The sequence below is a fragment of the Lemur catta genome, chromosome 8 (genome assembly GCF_020740605.2).
Source record: "Lemur catta isolate mLemCat1 chromosome 8, mLemCat1.pri, whole genome shotgun sequence".
In the NCBI taxonomy this organism is placed as follows: domain Eukaryota; kingdom Metazoa; phylum Chordata; class Mammalia; order Primates; family Lemuridae; genus Lemur; species Lemur catta.
This window is the reverse complement of record NC_059135.1, coordinates 26,803,948-26,820,072: the sequence shown is the minus strand read 5'-3', so window position 1 is coordinate 26,820,072 and position 16,125 is coordinate 26,803,948. Positions and strand designations below refer to the sequence as shown.

The 16,125-nt window shown below is 41.2% G+C and overlaps 2 protein-coding genes, 1 long non-coding RNA gene and 1 other non-coding gene across 5 annotated transcripts in view; 2 read left to right on the top strand and 2 right to left on the bottom strand.

The window, feature by feature from the left end:
- The window catches only part of INO80D (INO80 complex subunit D), a 60,616-nt gene extending 57,804 nt beyond the window's left edge, over positions 1–2,812 (bottom strand). The window contains exon 1 of the mRNA XM_045558712.1: positions 2,723–2,812. The gene's annotated coding sequence lies outside the window, so the exon portion shown is untranslated. The remainder of the gene's footprint in view (positions 1–2,722) is intronic.
- LOC123643258 lies at positions 1,327–3,679 on the top strand. 2 transcript variants are annotated; one of them, XR_006736739.1, is made up of 2 exons: positions 1,327–2,625; positions 2,780–3,679. It is a non-coding gene; the product is annotated as an uncharacterized LOC123643258 (long non-coding RNA). The 2 variants fall into 2 exon arrangements; XR_006736740.1 differs by having other exon boundaries at positions 2,082–2,147.
- A 4,678-nt stretch (positions 3,680–8,357) lies between these two features.
- LOC123644239 lies at positions 8,358–8,512 on the top strand. The gene has a single exon (XR_006737058.1). It is a non-coding gene; the product is annotated as a small nucleolar RNA SNORA62/SNORA6 family (small nucleolar RNA).
- A 4,506-nt stretch (positions 8,513–13,018) lies between these two features.
- The window catches only part of NDUFS1 (NADH:ubiquinone oxidoreductase core subunit S1), a 40,225-nt gene continuing 37,118 nt past the window's right edge, over positions 13,019–16,125 (bottom strand). Inside the window, exon 20 of the transcript XR_006736999.1 lies at positions 13,019–13,211. The gene's annotated coding sequence lies outside the window, so the exon portion shown is untranslated. The remainder of the gene's footprint in view (positions 13,212–16,125) is intronic.

The window sequence follows — 16,125 nt, the reverse complement described above, 5'->3', positions numbered from 1 at the left end:
TTTCAAATAGAGGGGAACTTTTAAAAACATCAAAACTGCCATTCCTTCAGGAATAACGTAGCCCTCGAGGGGAATAGATTAGAAAATTAATATACATTTGAGACAAGGTGGGGAAAAGTACAAAACTTTTAGTATTCGCACACATACAGTTTTTGAAAGCTTAGGAATGTGAAGTTAACAATATACCTTAAAAATATCAAACTATGAGGCAATAAGAGGACAAGAGACTTTTTTCAAACCTTGAAATGTTGTAAGAGATACTCACAATGATTTTTTTTCCATTCACTACGCTCTAAAAATAAGGGCAAACTATAATAGAAGTAATGATTTTTGGCACACATGTATATGAAAACGTCCAAATCAATAAGCAATTTCAATTAATCAATAAAGTTAAAACAACCATTAAATGTAATTTGCATTTTTGTATAAAATCCACACTCTCAAATACCAAGACTGTCTTAAACACAATGTTAAGTGGCCGGATATCTATCACTGTGGGGAAACAAGAGTTTTATTTTAGGCAAACCAAAGGAAAAGAAAGACACACACTTAGCAAGAATCATACAAGGAGTCTCACTTAGCAGCCTGACATCAGAAGTCAGCATGGACCAAGCCACGGGTTACCCATTGCTCTGCAAGTGGCAGCTTTTCACTGTCTGCCAGTGCTCTGGGGGCTGAGTGGTCAAAACTGGAGCACCTCCTGCCAGCAAACTCCAGCCTGCTACCCAGCAGGACACACGTACAGACATACCACACACTGTCCTCAGTCCACCAGAGAGAGAAGAAAAAAAACCAACAAATGAAAGAGGGAAAACAACCTCTCCCAACACGCCCCCACTAGGGGCTGGCTGTGGGGGTGGCTGGGTCCATTACCATTTCAATTTCAACACTCAAGAACAAGGACAAGGAGGTAAGTGTAACCACAGGATACCTCCTGGCCCTGAAAAGCGGGAAATCTAGATTTGGAAATTTAAGTTTACCACATTTTTAAAAACAAACTTTCAGAGCCCATGGCACCAAAATATAGCTAAAATTGAATCCGTTCAAACAGAGAGAGAGAGAGAGAGAAAAGAAAAAAAAAAAAAAAATATATATATATATATGCCAAAACCAAAGCGTAGCTATCTTCAGTTCTCCGTGGGTTCTTCCAGACCCTTCTAAATTGTGGCAAAAACAAGTTTAAGTTTCCTTAAAAATCCCCATTCTATTTCTAGGGTCGACTATAAGAATATCACATAAATCTAAGTAATTATTATCAGAATAAATAAAGTACTGATCCTTAAACTGTAGACACCTTGCTTCGGGAGCTGCCCTGCCCACCTCCTGTCCTCCTTCCTCCTCCTCCCAATTCTGGAGGCTTCCAAGAGTTCTGACAACCAGGTCCCCACCTTGGGTTCTGTTCTCGTGTTGGTTTTACCGGACAGTGACCGAATCCGAGGGGAAACTCCTACACTGGGGACTGCTCCAGAAATCCTGCCTGGTCCTGCCCCTAGCACTGACAGTCTCCTCACTGCTCCCTGCATCTCCCTCTCTGCCGGAGCTGTCCAGAAGGGGGATTCTGGACCCAAAGGAGTCCGTGAAGAAGTGGGGGTGGGCACTAAATCTGAAAATAACACCCCCAGACTGTGGGGTAAGGGCCAAAAAAAGGAGATACTGAAAAACTGTACAGGAGAAACACCACCTGAATTTACCTCCTCCCTTCCCACCCCTAAAAGCCCAGTCACTAACTAATAAAGCTAAGAAAAACCCCTTGAAAACTTTTCCAAGCCGGAAGCAAAGGCCCTCTCCCCAGCCTGGGGGGCTCGTGGGGAGCCGGCTGGAGTTTGCAGCCCCGAAAGGGCTCGCGGAGAGTGGGGTGGGGCGCGGGCGAGGGGTGCAGGGGCGGAGTACCTTCAATGGACAGGAACTGGCAAAGAGTTTCAAAATAGCCGAGTGCTCTCCCCCTCGCCCTCGGGGGTCCCGGGCACTAGGACCAGGGCTCCCCGAAGAGAGAGCAGCCCCTAATTCGGGCCTAAAAGGAAACTTTCCGGGCCGCGGCTGCACCTGACTCCTCACCGCCCCTCCACCCCACCCCACGCCCGCCAGGCCGCCCGCCCCGCCCTGGCCAGGCCGCCCGGAGCGCGGAGGAGGGGGATAAATAAATTCAAGTATTACCGGAATCCGGGGGGCGTCTCTATTGCCAAAGACCCGGGGGGAAGGGGGGTCGGGCGCCCATTCCCCACCCCTAGGCCCTGACGCCCCTGTCCCGGCAGCCCCGCGGGAAAGCCTCCGGGCTGGCGCGGGATTCGGCTCGAGAGAGCTGCCGTCCCACCCGGAGGCCCCGGGAGACCCAAGGGGGCGCGCGGAGGCCCGGGGTGCGGGGGCAGGGCGCGGCCGCCGCGGGGCCTGCCGGCCCGAGGCCTAACTGGCGCCCCCCCGCCCGCCACTCTCCCCGACCCGGCCCGCGCAGGCCGCGCCGCTCTCCCCGCTCCGGCTCCGGCTGGACCCCTCTCCTCCCGCCGTCGCCGCCCGCGGGCGCCCCCGAGGCCCCCAGGCCCCCGGCCTCCACCACCCCGGCGCCGGCCCCACTCACCCTTTCATTCTCCGCCCGGGGCCTGGCGTGGGCCGGCGAATCCCCGGCCTCACGTAAGCGCGCTCGCCGCCCGCCCTGCCTGCGCGGCTCAGCCCGCCGCCCTACGGGAGCCCGGGGATGTGGGCCGGGCCTGGGGCCGCCTCTGCTTACCTTTCAGCTGCTTTTTTTTTTTCTCCTTCCCCCCTTTTCCCTCGGCTGGGCTGACAGATCAGAGTGAGAGGCGCTGGCAATGGACTAGGAAGCTCGGCCGCCGCTGCTACTGCTCCCCCCTGGGCTCCAGTGAGAGCCTTTCCCTGTCAAGCAAGAGGGGTGAGGATCATATTTTTATTTTGGAAACTAAAAAGTGCTCCCAGGGTCGGTGATTATTAAGGGGAAATCCCTGAATATACTCTCCAGCCAAGAAGGCAGGGCTGCCGGGGCTGCACAAGAAGAGGCAGCAGCCTCCTACAGCACCACTACAGGCACTGCGAGGACATAACACCAGAGAGCAGCTCCTCTGCCCTCCGAAACGACAACTTTCCTACCATCTTGGAGGCAGAGGAAAGGGGGGCCAGGGGGAAAAGTGCACCCGCTCTCGATAAAGTACAGGTTTTTACTTCTCATCTCTGGAAAAAAGTCCACACCTGCTGTCTACACCGGCGCCCGAGGGAAAAAGCAGGGAAGAAACTGGGGGTGCCTGAGAAACCTTTTCATTTGCTCCAGGGGGGAAAATGTTTCTGCATCTTCTGATGGAAAGAAATCTTTACAAGACACAGGTTTTCCGGTGATTATTGTTTTCTATTTTCTATTTAATTTTTCCCATGTTAATAACAGCAATATTTTATTTTTTCTCAGGCCAATAATGATTTTTCTCTATTACAGGTCTAAGTTCTGTGTCTGGTGGTCAGTCTATAAATTTATACTTTCAGAGACTTTATAGTCACTTCATTTATTTGTCTATTTATTTATGTTATTGTATATATAAACATGTTTCCATATATTATATATTAAAACGTGTTATACTCGTATATTACTCTCAAAACTGAGATTGCTGTAAGACAATTGTAAAGGGGTATCTTTTGTCTCCCTCTCTCAAAGCAATGTAAATAAAAACCTGTGGACTGTCCAGAAAGGCATGAAAGAATGTTTCATTTTCCACAGTGTAAATAAAGGCAGATATCACTGGGGGGTTAAATGCAGCACCCAGTGTATAACTGACCACATTTCTGGAAATAATCCTAATTCTGTTGTGATCTGCCAGTGAAGAAAGGTTACGGTAAAACTGGAAATAGATTTTAAAAACAGCTTTAGGTTTTCTGTAAGATTGTTTATTAAGAATTATATCCAGGCATTTAATTTTTTTATTTATTCGGAGTCTTTAAATTCTACATCTTTGGTGCATTACACGTGTTGCTGTCTGCTTTCTGTGTCACAGAATTAAGAAATGTGTCTATTTTTGTTAGAATTGAAACGTTAGTTCAGAACTTCCAATGTGCTGCCAACCTGTATGAGTGACTTTTCATATATTACAGTGGATGTCATGAGTTTACTTTTTTTAATGAACAAAGCTTAGTAGATAAATGGGATTAAAGTTAATGTTGAGGTCGCACCAAGAAAGAGGGAGAAGGGTGCTGCCCACTTGCATCAATTCCAATAGAACTCTTATTGGGGGAGAATGAATTGCAGAGACATTTTTCTATATTTGTGAAGAAAGAGAAGAATAATAGAAAATGACCAGACTATCTTTTTTGTATGTTCTACACGGAATGATGAATTTAATCTTGTACTAAAAGTTATTTTTCTGATACATGTTGGCTAACCTAGCAGAAAAGAATTTGTAATGTTAGTGCCTTGAATCAGTAGAATATTTAGTTTTTTCACTTAAAATTTATTACAAAGCATTTAGAAATCATTGATGACTTCACTTAAAAATGACTATTTTTTTTGAGCTTCCAAATTTAGAAATTGTCATAACTTTAAATTGAGTTCAGGTATTGCACATATCAAAAATTTTTTTTTTCTTTTTTGAGACAGAATCTCACTTTGTTGCCCTGGCTAGAGAGTGCAGTGGCTTCATCGTAGCTCACTGCAACCTCAAACTCCTGGGCTCAAGCCATCCTCCTCCCTCAGCCTCCCAAGTAACTGGGACTACTGGTGCTTGCCACCATGCCTGGCTAATTTTTCTATTTTTAGTAGAGATGGGGTCTTGTTCTTGCTCAAGCTGGTCTAAAACTCCTGAGCTCAAGCAGTCCTCTTGCCTCCGCCTCCCAGAGTGCTAGGATTACAGGCATGAGCCACCACCCCCAGCCCATGTATCAGGTATTTTTTACTTGCATGCTGAACCCCATCTTTATCATCTAAACTTGAATATTGTACCTGAATAGTCTGAATTTTTTTTTTTTTTTTTTACGAGATAAGGTCTCTCTGTTGCCCGGGCTAGAGTGCAATGGCACGATTATAGCTCACTGACTATAACCTTGAACTCTTGGGTTCATGCTATCCTCCTGCCTTAGCCTCTCAAGTAGCTAGGACTACAATCATGCACCACCACACCCAGCTAATTTTTTTTTTTTAAATTTTTTGTAGAGACCAGGTCTCACTATGTTGCCCAGGCTGGGCTTGAATTCCTGGCCTCAAGTAATCCTCCTGCCTCCCCCTCCCAGAATGCTGTCATAACCTGTACTAGCCACCACACTCTGCCTAGATTTTCTTTTGTGGTTTTTTCCTTTCTCTTTGATGGAAAAAACTAAAGTAATTAAAATAAAACTAATGATTCTTATCATCTTGGAAACCTCAGTTGTGAAGTTATGTTCTATTTACAATATTTTTTTTAACATTCGGAAATCAAACACATTGGTCATAACAAGGAAATTACTGCCCTTAACATAGACCTCTCTCTAGTGGACTTGAAAAACATGTTTTCTAACAACTTGTTTTTCCTTATGTAACATGACTTTACAGATATGCTTTGAGGTTTTCAAGAAATTAAAATGTGTTTGTTTGCATTAAGTTGGCTGCACCCTTTTTTGCAATCCCTCTCATGACCAGTGTCTTCTTTGCATGACATCCATGAGGGATAGGGCTGTACTACATACATAATCTTAGCATTTCAGTGCTTTTCTCTTTATAAAGCTTGACTTGTACATGGCTATAATCCCCGATGTTTATCCATCAACTGTGCTAAATAGCCAAGACTTGAAGGATTACAGCCCAACCAAGAAAGAACTCCCACTAAACTTGCTATATTGCTGAATTTGATTGGCCTGGGTTTATTTCAGTTGATAATTGAACTCATTTCAGATGCTATGACTGATTCCTAGAAGCTGCAAATGCTAACAAAAACCACTAACATAATTTGAGGAATCCTTTTTTTTTTCCCCCAATAAAATTCCCAACCAAATTCAAATTTGGCTAACATTATTGAGCACCTAATTCATCTTGGTAACCTTGCTGGACACTTTTATCTATGTTTTTTCATTTAATTCCTGCAAGGACTCCAAAGAGTATTACAGTATTTTTCTTTTCTTCTTTTTTTTATAATAAATACATTTGGGATAATTGTCTTCCCTGTCAGGGAGTGTGAACCTTCTTGACCCTAAAGCTTTCTAATAAGATTCTAAATTCTCCTCCTGCTCTGGAGTTTCCAAGATGCCTACCACAACTCTGTGCTCTATGTCTGGAAGTGCTAAGTTCCTGCTTTATGCCCTTTGCAAAAACAAGCTGAGTACCAGCCCTTGGAGCCCCCTTCATTCTTAGTGGCTTTTTTTACTTTCGTGAATCCTACTTTCACAAGCTTTAATTTCACAAGTAGCTGTTTGGCCTTTAGTTGAAATAGGAAATGCTTACCTTAATATTTTTTATTATCATTAGCCTCTTTAATCAATCTACCATTTGGTATGAATGATTTTAGTTTTGTGAAAATTGACTACTTTATTGTGACTACAATGAAGTTATTAAGAAAATATCACCTATATCCTTAAAAAGTCTCATTCATAGATTTTGTGGATTTAAAGTGAAAGATGTATGCAAGTTTACTATATTAGAAGTTACCTTTAAGCAATAAAGCCATGCCTTTATTGGCAAATGTTTGCTAACAGTACTATGTGTTTAAAACAACACTGACAGCAGTCATGGTCATACAAATTTAGTGCTTTTTGGAACGGGGAGGTTGATGATAGGAGCCTTCCCTAATCATACAGATGTGCTTTTTAATATTTCTAAAGGTAGACTCTAAAGTCATACCAAGAGTCTCTAGCTAGTATAAAAACTCCCAAGGAGGGGAGGGTGTAGAAGTGGGGTGTGTACATAGCCTGAAAGTTTTCAAAAACCACACTCTTATCATAGCCATAGACAAATTTTTTTCATGTTAAGCATTTCTGTTGTGGAAACATTTGTTGGTAATGTTTATACCTAAAACAAAGAATTTGGTTTTACTGTGGTTACTGTGCTCTGCAAGGAAGAGTGTCTGAGATAAGTATTGTATTTGGCAGAGATTTACATCATAGCATTAGATTGAGTATGAAATTTCTGCAGTAAAGACTCAACTATAGTCAAAATATACATGAGCATTAATCAAGTGATCAGATAATCCCTTAAATTCTTTCTTTTTTTTTTTTTGATATGGAGTCTCACTCTGTCACCTAGGCTAGAGTGCAGTGGCATCAGCCTAGCTTACAGCAACCTCCAACTCCTGGGCTCAAAGAATCCTCCTGCCTCAGCCTCCCGAGTAGCTGGGATTATAGGTGCAGGCCACCACACCTGGCTAATTTTTCTATTTTTAGTAGAGACAGGGTCTCACTCTTGCTCAGGCTGGTCTTGAACTCCTGACCTCAAGCGATTCTCCTGCCTCAGCCTCCCAAAGTGCTAGGATCATAGGCATGAGCCACCACGCCCAGCCTCTCTCAAGTTCTAACACCTAACTCAGGGCACTAACCCAGGGGCACTCAGACCTGGCAACTATTAATATTATCGGATTACATGCCAGAAACCAAGAAACTTTTTTGTTTGTTTTTGTTTTAAATCCCCACAAGGGCCAAAAGATATCCTCCAGGAACCAGATGGTCAGTGGCAGCAGCAGACACAAGTCACATCCCTAGTGCCAGTGCACTGCCTTCTCATCATGCTGCAGGCAGAAGCTTTGACATTACAGTTTAGGCTATAGGCATTCTTCGGCCATTACACTGACTCCTGACCTTATAAAAATGAAAACAACTCTCCAGCTGAACTCATGTTTTAAGTAATGATTAATAAAAAGAAACACCCCAAAGCAGTATTAAAGATTGGATTGGGATATAATTAGAAACAATAGTTAAACTTTTCTATAATTTATAATGAAAAAAACTGTGTCCCAAAAGTGGTGGTTAGCTAAAACATTGAAGTAAGGAGAATTCCATAGAGACCTCAGAGTAATAGGCAGAGGTTAACACAAAGGTGAGAATGTTCATTTCTGCTACATTCCTGGTTAAGCAAGCTTTCGTAGATCCACTGGGAACTTAACCACTATTTCCATGGGAAAATAAATTCCTGATTACAAACAACTAATTTACAGAGATGTCCTGGAACACAGCCCATTAAGTTTGGGTTTCCTAAACTATAACATCTTTGTTGTTATAGACTGCCAGAATTCAACAGTAAGAGTAGGAAAATCAGGGAGACATCCTCTCATTCAAATAAAAAAGGAGTTAACTATTAACAGAACCCCAATAATTTGATTTTAACTCAGGAAAGATTATCAAAGATATTAAATGATAAAATCAGTTGTAATACACCAGGAAGGAAGAAAAGATCTCAATCAGAAACTGAAATTTGTGCACATTGTTAGAGCTTGGAGTTGAGGCCACTGACTGGGCAATGAACTCACAAGTGTAGGTAGTGTGCTACATGAGGGGCAAGTTTTTCGCTAACACCACAAGGGTCTCTGGCCCGATGAGTGGAGTTTGATAGTAATCCTTTGCTACAAGTAAAAGAGAAAAAAAAAATTAAAAAAAAAGAAACTGAAATTTATACTCTGTACTGTGTATACATTGAGGTTTCTGTTTTATGCATACCTGGGTGCCATATGATCTTATTATGGGTATTCTTAAGGACAAAACAAAGAGAGAAATGAGGGGGAAAAACAGATAAGATCCTACTAAAAATTATCAGACCTCATCCTTCTGTAGGCTGATGTTCTTTTTGCCCCACACAGCTAGCCATGGCCATTGTTGTTTTGAGTTCTCTCTTCTCAGCTCTGCCAATTAAATGCCTTGGTCAAAATCTTGTCCCTGAAGCCTTTTGATGCCAACCAGAGTCTACAGTGACCTTATTCTTACTTTTATGCCTTAGTTGTTCTTGTTGGGTTCCCCCCACACACATATGCAATAGGGGCCATAGTGGATAATAGTTCAATCCCTGGAGTCAAGGCCATGTAGCTTAGAAACTTGTTTCCACCATTTTCCTACAGTGTGACCCCAACGAAGTGCCTTGTCTTAGTCTGTTTTGGGCTGCTATAACATAATACCAGAGACTGGATAATTTATTAAGAACAGAAATTTATTCCTTACAGGAGGGTGGGAAGTCCAAAAGCACAGACATCTGGTGAGGACCGTCCTTCTGTTTATCCCATGGTGGAAGACAGAAGGTCAAGAGAGCACACACATGCAATTAAGAGACAGAGGGAGAGGGAGAAGGAGAGGAAGGGGGCTAAACTCATCCTTTTACCAGGAACCCACTCCCACAAAAACTAACCCACTCCTGCAATAACAGCCTTAATCTATTGATGAGGGCAGAGCCCTCATGACCTAATCACCTCTTAAAGGTCCCACCTCTCAACACTGTTATATTGGGGATTAGGTTTCCATCCAATACACGAACTTTGGGGGACACATTCAAACCACTGCACTCCTTAACCTCTCAGTCTTCTTTGTAAAACTAGAGATAATAATACAACTCACTTCACTGGGGTGTTCTGAGGATTAAATGGCAAAATGGGTATAAGGCACAAGACTGGGTCTCCAGCACATAGTAAGTGCTAAGTAAAGGTGAGCTTCTCTTTTTGGTTGTTTGCCAGCAAACACCTACAGGCAGTACCATTCAAGGTCAGTAAGTACTGATTTGTCTTTGTTTTGTTTTGTTTTTAAGCATTACCTAGACAGTGGATGATGTAGCAGCACTAGTCACAAGTTGAATTTAATACAGAAAGATAAAAGGAGAAGATGACTATGATTGTAGCATACCAAATATCTATATTAAAACAGAAACAATCCTTTGATTTTTTTTCCATATATTTGTGAAACCTAGATAGCTTATTGAATTTTAAGTTTAGCTGAGGTTTTGGTGATGTTCAGATTCAATCAAGGTCTTAAAATATAAAATGGGATTACAGAAAAAGTACATACCCAAGTACATACCCAATTTACAACAGAGGAGTATTATAACAAGTTAACAACCCCTTTTATTAACCATTCCAAACAAAGAAAAATGCATTTAAATCTCAATATGAGGTACTGAAGATGACTTTTCTAACAATGTCATAAAAAGGATTATGAAATATCTTCAGAAAAGTCCCACAAAGAGAACAGAAGCTTGACACTTGCCTAATGTTACTACGTAACTTTTATAGGGCAGGTTTATTGTTTGAAAATCCACATACAGTATTAGGTAGTAGACAATGTATGTGGGGTTTAGATCAGAAAACCATGTGTAAATCCCAGAACTCATATTTATTTACTAGCCAAACAAACTGGGGCAAGTTCCCTAGCCCCTCAAGCCTCAGTGCCCTCACCCTTAACACATAGTACTTGAATAAGAAGATTTCTTTTCAAAGAATTCATAGTAAGTGTCTGGAATCGAAGTAGAACTTGAATTAAAAACTGGGAAAAGTTGGGGGCCTTGTTCTAGAATTAATGTCTAAAGTATTGGAGAATGATTATCAAATGAATTAGAATCTTATTTACATATTTAGTATTTGCCTACATGATTTCTGTGAGATTTCTCCTTTTGATTAAAGTTATTAGTACACTTGAGTAAATGAAAGTTTAATTTTTAAAAATATATTAATAGTTGAACTTTACATATTTTCACACTAAGAACAGACTCAGCCAAAACAAAACAACAAGCATTTGTTCACTCAGCCATGTGCCAGACCCTGCTAGGCATTTCCCTAATATTTGGCTCTAACAGAAAATGATCACAGGGGTCTTCTTATGTGGGTGTACTTGGTGATTCAGTGGCAAGAGACCTCACCTCAACTCTGGCATAGTGTGTTTGAAACTTGGGGAACTTAAGACATCATTTTAGCAGATTATGACCTATTGAAAGGAATGATATAAAACAGAAAATATCCAAAGTCATTGTGATCAAAGTATTACTTCATGAAGTAATTCTCTTCAGTCACATAAGTGTGTACATATGTTTTTATGCTGGGTGGAGACAAAAAGTTGAAAAGCTACTGCTATATAATATAAGGGTGAAATTTGTAGCATCTTGCAGTGTTAAGAAGTAAGACATAGAGTCCTTGTCCTTGACACTATAGGTCTGAACCGGCCTGGTTTTAGACTATAGGAATGGTGGGGCCTAAGAGGAACTTGGGACTACTGGGCTTAAAAATGTTAAGTTTCTATTTCTTTTTCCCCAACTGCTAGCCAAGCTAAACATATCTGTGGGAAATTTGTTGGCTAATCAGAATGTGTGACCCTGGCTAGCGTATCTTATAAAAATGCAGCTTGTCTATGCAATGTAAATAGGCCTACCTCAAAGATGCAAAGGTGGCAGAGAAAATCCATAGGACCATTGTGTGATCAAAAGAATGAATGAAAACTGGGAAATCCTAGGACTTCTCCGCATGGAAAAATAAACTGAATGAGGTTATGATTAAAATCAGTGAAGGAAGTAGATCAGCTGAACATGAAATTATTTACCTGTAAGTCAAAGATAACTTTCACATCTCAAGAGAAGTATTTAAACAAAAAAGAAAAAGGAAGTATTTTTTCACACAGCAAGTTGTGACCATGTAGAGCTTATTACACAAATGCCATAGATAAAATTTGTTTCAAAGGTTAACTTTTTAACAGTCGAAAATAGAAGATTCAGACTAAACCATTTAGTCTTTATCAGCTAATGAAGCATTTATTGGGTACTTGCTGGACATGGTACCATGTTAGGCTCTGTAGGGAAGTGAAAGAAAATATAATACACATTTGTTTTCAGGGATAGTTACAAAGATAAATAACATCCAGGTAGCACCTGGAAAACAAGCAGGGGTTCATAGTAGGGAATGGCAAGGGCAAAGTGAGGAGAGAAGGCTGCCTTGGGGTGTTGGAGGAGGCTTGGCACTACCTAAACTGGGCCTCAGTCTCTAGCTTGGTACCTAAGTGACCCTGAGCTGCTCATAGAACTCTCAGCCTCACTGGTCCCTTCTGAAAACCAATATGAGTGCTTACCTAGATTAAATAAGATACCTGAAAATCTCTAGCACAGTTCCTGGTCTGTAGAGTATCATAGATCAGTGTTTGTTGACTCAATGGAGAGAATTATTAATTATGTAGGGCAGAGGAAATGGCACGACAAGCAGGAATGAGCAGGGCTTTTCCACCATCCAACAGAAGGTGCATGCAGGGAGATGGTAGAAAATAAAGGAGGGTAGGGTCCAATCAAGAGGACTTTGAAAGTCAAGCAGAAAAGTTCAAACAGGTGGGGCTTGGCCACTCATGCCTGTAATCCCAGCACTTCAGGAGGCCAAGGCCAGAGGATCACTGGAGCCCAGCCTAGTAGTTCGAGACCAGCCTGGGCAACATAGCTAGATCTTGTTTCAAAAAACCCCCCAAAAATACAAAAGTTAAAAAAGTAAAATAGGCTGGTCCGATGGTAGTGGGTTATCAGAACTTATTAACATTAGTGTCACTAAGTTGGTATTCAACCCCCACTGCTAAATTTGACTGGCTAAAAAAAAAAAAGAAAAATATAAGCTCCATGAAAGCTTCCGGTTTTTGGTTTTGTTTTGTTTTGTTTTTGTCTATTTTGTTCACTTAGCATCTAGAACAGTGCCAGGCACAAAATATGCACCATAATATTTGTTAAATTAATGAACATTCAAAGTTTTGGATTCTTGAGAAGTATAATCCCTTTGAGTGTATTTCATAATTAAGATATGGCTTTTAGATAGGTTAAATGAGAAGAGCTCTGAGGAAGCAAGCCTGGACTTTTTATCAATCTCACTAAAAACACCCAAGTTGATTAGCAAAATGTCTGTACAATTCTAACTATTTCAATAACCCTGAAGCATTATTGGCCATATTATAGCCTAGTTAAAAACCTGGGTGTGGTGTTAAGTATTCTACTTTTTCTTTTCTATTGGCATATTTATGTTGTATATTTATTGCTAAAAATACTTAAAATGTATGCATACTCTACTTTATTTTTAAGTGACTAGCTCTATATGTCAAAAGCAGAATGTAAAAGAACCACTTGGAATAAAAAGCACACACAGAAGAGGGAAAAAAATATGGTTGCCATTATTGCCTTTTGTGTGGAAACTTTAGCATATTTGAGCAAATGTCATTGAGTATTCCCTTTCTTCATCTTGTAGGACATGATCAGTTATACCATCTGCTCCTCTGGGTAACTTGGCAGCTATTAATTGACTAACATTGTTTCCTGAGTTTTGCTGTCACCAAAGATGGTTCTAGAACATAAGAACAAAAGATTTTTAAGAATAGCTTTCATAACACAAGTTTGCTTTAAATCATAGAGAAAAAATAAGAATCAATATTGACCAACTGGGAAAAAACTAAATAAAGATTTACATAGTCACAAACCATTTCAGTTTAAAACTTATCTAAATGTTTTAAATGTCTAAAGCAAGAGCAATGAAGTAATTTAATGCCAACAGAATTTATACATGAAATAGGGAAAAAAAATGGATCATCTCAGTTTGTGGTAAGATACACAGATGCTTCCTGTTGCCCTGTCCAGAATAATGTTAACATTAACCTCAGAGGAGGCCGTTAAGTTAGCTTTGAGCTAGATGGTCTCTCTCTAAGGAGGGAAGAATTATGTCATCTAAAATTTATGAGCAGCAAACTCTGAGTACTTCATATAATGATCATCCATGATATGATAAGTTATCATTCAATTCCTACAGTATGTGACCATCTCTCTGAAATGAAGCTAAGAAAAAAAGTGCAGGGAAATACTCCCGATACCATTCTTAGAAAGCTGATTTAAATACTCTGTGCAATCCATTTGTCATTTTTTTTCTGTTAGAAGAGAGTTTCTATTTTCTCTGAATCAAACTGTTGGAATAATACGTTACTGAGTTCTTTTTTGCTTCTCTCTCTTTATCTTGACTTGAGTTCAGAAAACTTGAAAAATGTTAATTCTTTTAAGCTGTGTGAAAGGATTTTGTGTATTTATGATCTTAAAGGCTGAGCTGTTTCTCCTCACAAAACTTTTTTTTTTTTTTACGCCCTCTCAACCCAGCTTTTCCCGACTCCGGGAAGAACCGGGAAGAGAAGGCCTCACAAAACTTCTGACACCAAATGTGTGGATTTATTTATCACACCAACCAATTCTCCAACTCTCTGGACACCAATGGGGTGTCCTACAACTCAATCCAATTCTGACACTAACTATCCAGAGTTAGCGTCAGACTCCACAGGTTTAAGGGCTCAGTCCCACAAGACTACCGTCACTTCAGCTGCCAGTCACAAGTGCTGGGGTCCCCAGGTTACCCACATTTCTGTCTGACTTGGCTACGAAGTCAAGGGGTTCCCACAACTTCCCCTCTTCAGTTTTATGATTTGCTAGAATGGCTCACAGAACCCAGGAGCACTCTTTACTTACATTTACTGGTTTATTATAAAGCAGTGGTCCCGGCCTTTTTGGCACCAGGGGCTGGTTTCATGGAAGACAATTTTTCCACAGATTGGGGCGGGGGTGGGTGGGTATGGTTTCAGACAAATTCTCAGAAGGAGCCTGCAGCCTACATCCCTCACATGCACAGTTTACTGTAGAGTTCGTGCTCCTATGAGAATCTAATGCCCCTGCTGATCTGACAGGAGGCGGAGGCAGAGCTCAGGCAGTGATGCGAGCTATGGGGAGCAGGTATAAATACAGATGAACCTTTGCTGGCTACCCGCTGCCCACCTCCTGCTGTGCAGTCTGGTTCCTAACAAGCCATGGACTGGTACCAGTCTGCAGCCCAGGGGTTGGGGACCACAGTTATAAAGGATACAATGCAGGAACAGCCAAACAGAAGAGATATATAGAGCAAGATATTATTGATGGCGGGGTGGTGTGGAGCTTTCACATCCTCTCTGAGCATAACACCCTCCTAGCACCTTGATGTGTTCACAGACCCAGCTCTCTGAACCCTGTCATTAGGGGTTATTATGGAGGTTTTGTCATGTAGGCATGATTGATTATTAACTGAATCTCTAGCCCCTCTCCCTTCCCCAGAGATTGAGAAGATGGGGCTAAAGTTCCAGTCTTCTAATCAAGGCTTAGTCTTTCTGGTGACCAGCCCCCATCCTGAAGCTATCTAGGGGCCCATCAAGAAACACCTCATTAAAACAAAAGATACTCCTTATTACCCAGGAAATTCCAACAGACTTAGGAATTCTATGTCAGAAACTGGGGACAAAGACCACATATTAGAACAAAAGATGCTCCTGTCACCCCATCACTCTGGAAATTACAAGGGTTTTAGAAGTTGTGTCAAAAACCAGGGACAAAGACCAAATACATATTTCGTATTATACCACACATGCTAACTCCTTATTTTAAAATAAAAACAAGACCGGGCGCGGTGGCTCAGGCCTGTAATCCTACCCCTCTGGGAGGCCGAGGCGGGTGGATCGCTGGAGGTCAGGAGTTCGAGACCAGCCTGAGCGAGACCCCGTCTCTACTAAAAATAGAAATAAAAATTATCTGGACAACTAAAAATATATATAGAAAAAATTAGCCGGGAATGGTGGTGCATGCCTGTAGTCCCAGCTACTCGGGAGGCTGAGGCAGTAGGATTGCCTAAGCCCAGGAGTTTGAGGTTGCTGTGAGCTAGGCTGACGCCACGGCACTCACTCTAGCCCAGGCAACAAAGTGAGACTCTGTCTCAAAAAAAAAAAAAAAAAAAGCAAAGTAAAATAAAAACAAAAAGCAAACATCAAAACAACAACAACAAAAAAAAAAAGCCTCCACAATGTACAGGTGACCCTTAACTTACAATGGGGCTACATACAACAAACCTATCATAAGTTGAAAACATCATACATAAAAAATACACTTAATACACCTAACATACTAAAATCATAGCTTAGCCTAACCTACTTTAAATGTGCTCAGAACACTTAAATTAGCATACAGTTGGGCAAAATCATCTCACACAAAGCCTATTTTATAATGAAGTGTTGAATAGCTCATGTGTTTCACTGAATACTGTACTGAAGTAAAAACAGAATGGCTGTATGGGTACCATTGTAAAATTGAAAAATCCTAAATGGAACTGTCATAAATCAGGGACCATCTGTACTAAGTTGTCCAAATTTTCATTTTTTGGTTGCATCCATTAATATATTTATTATAGTTTCATTAATCTACAC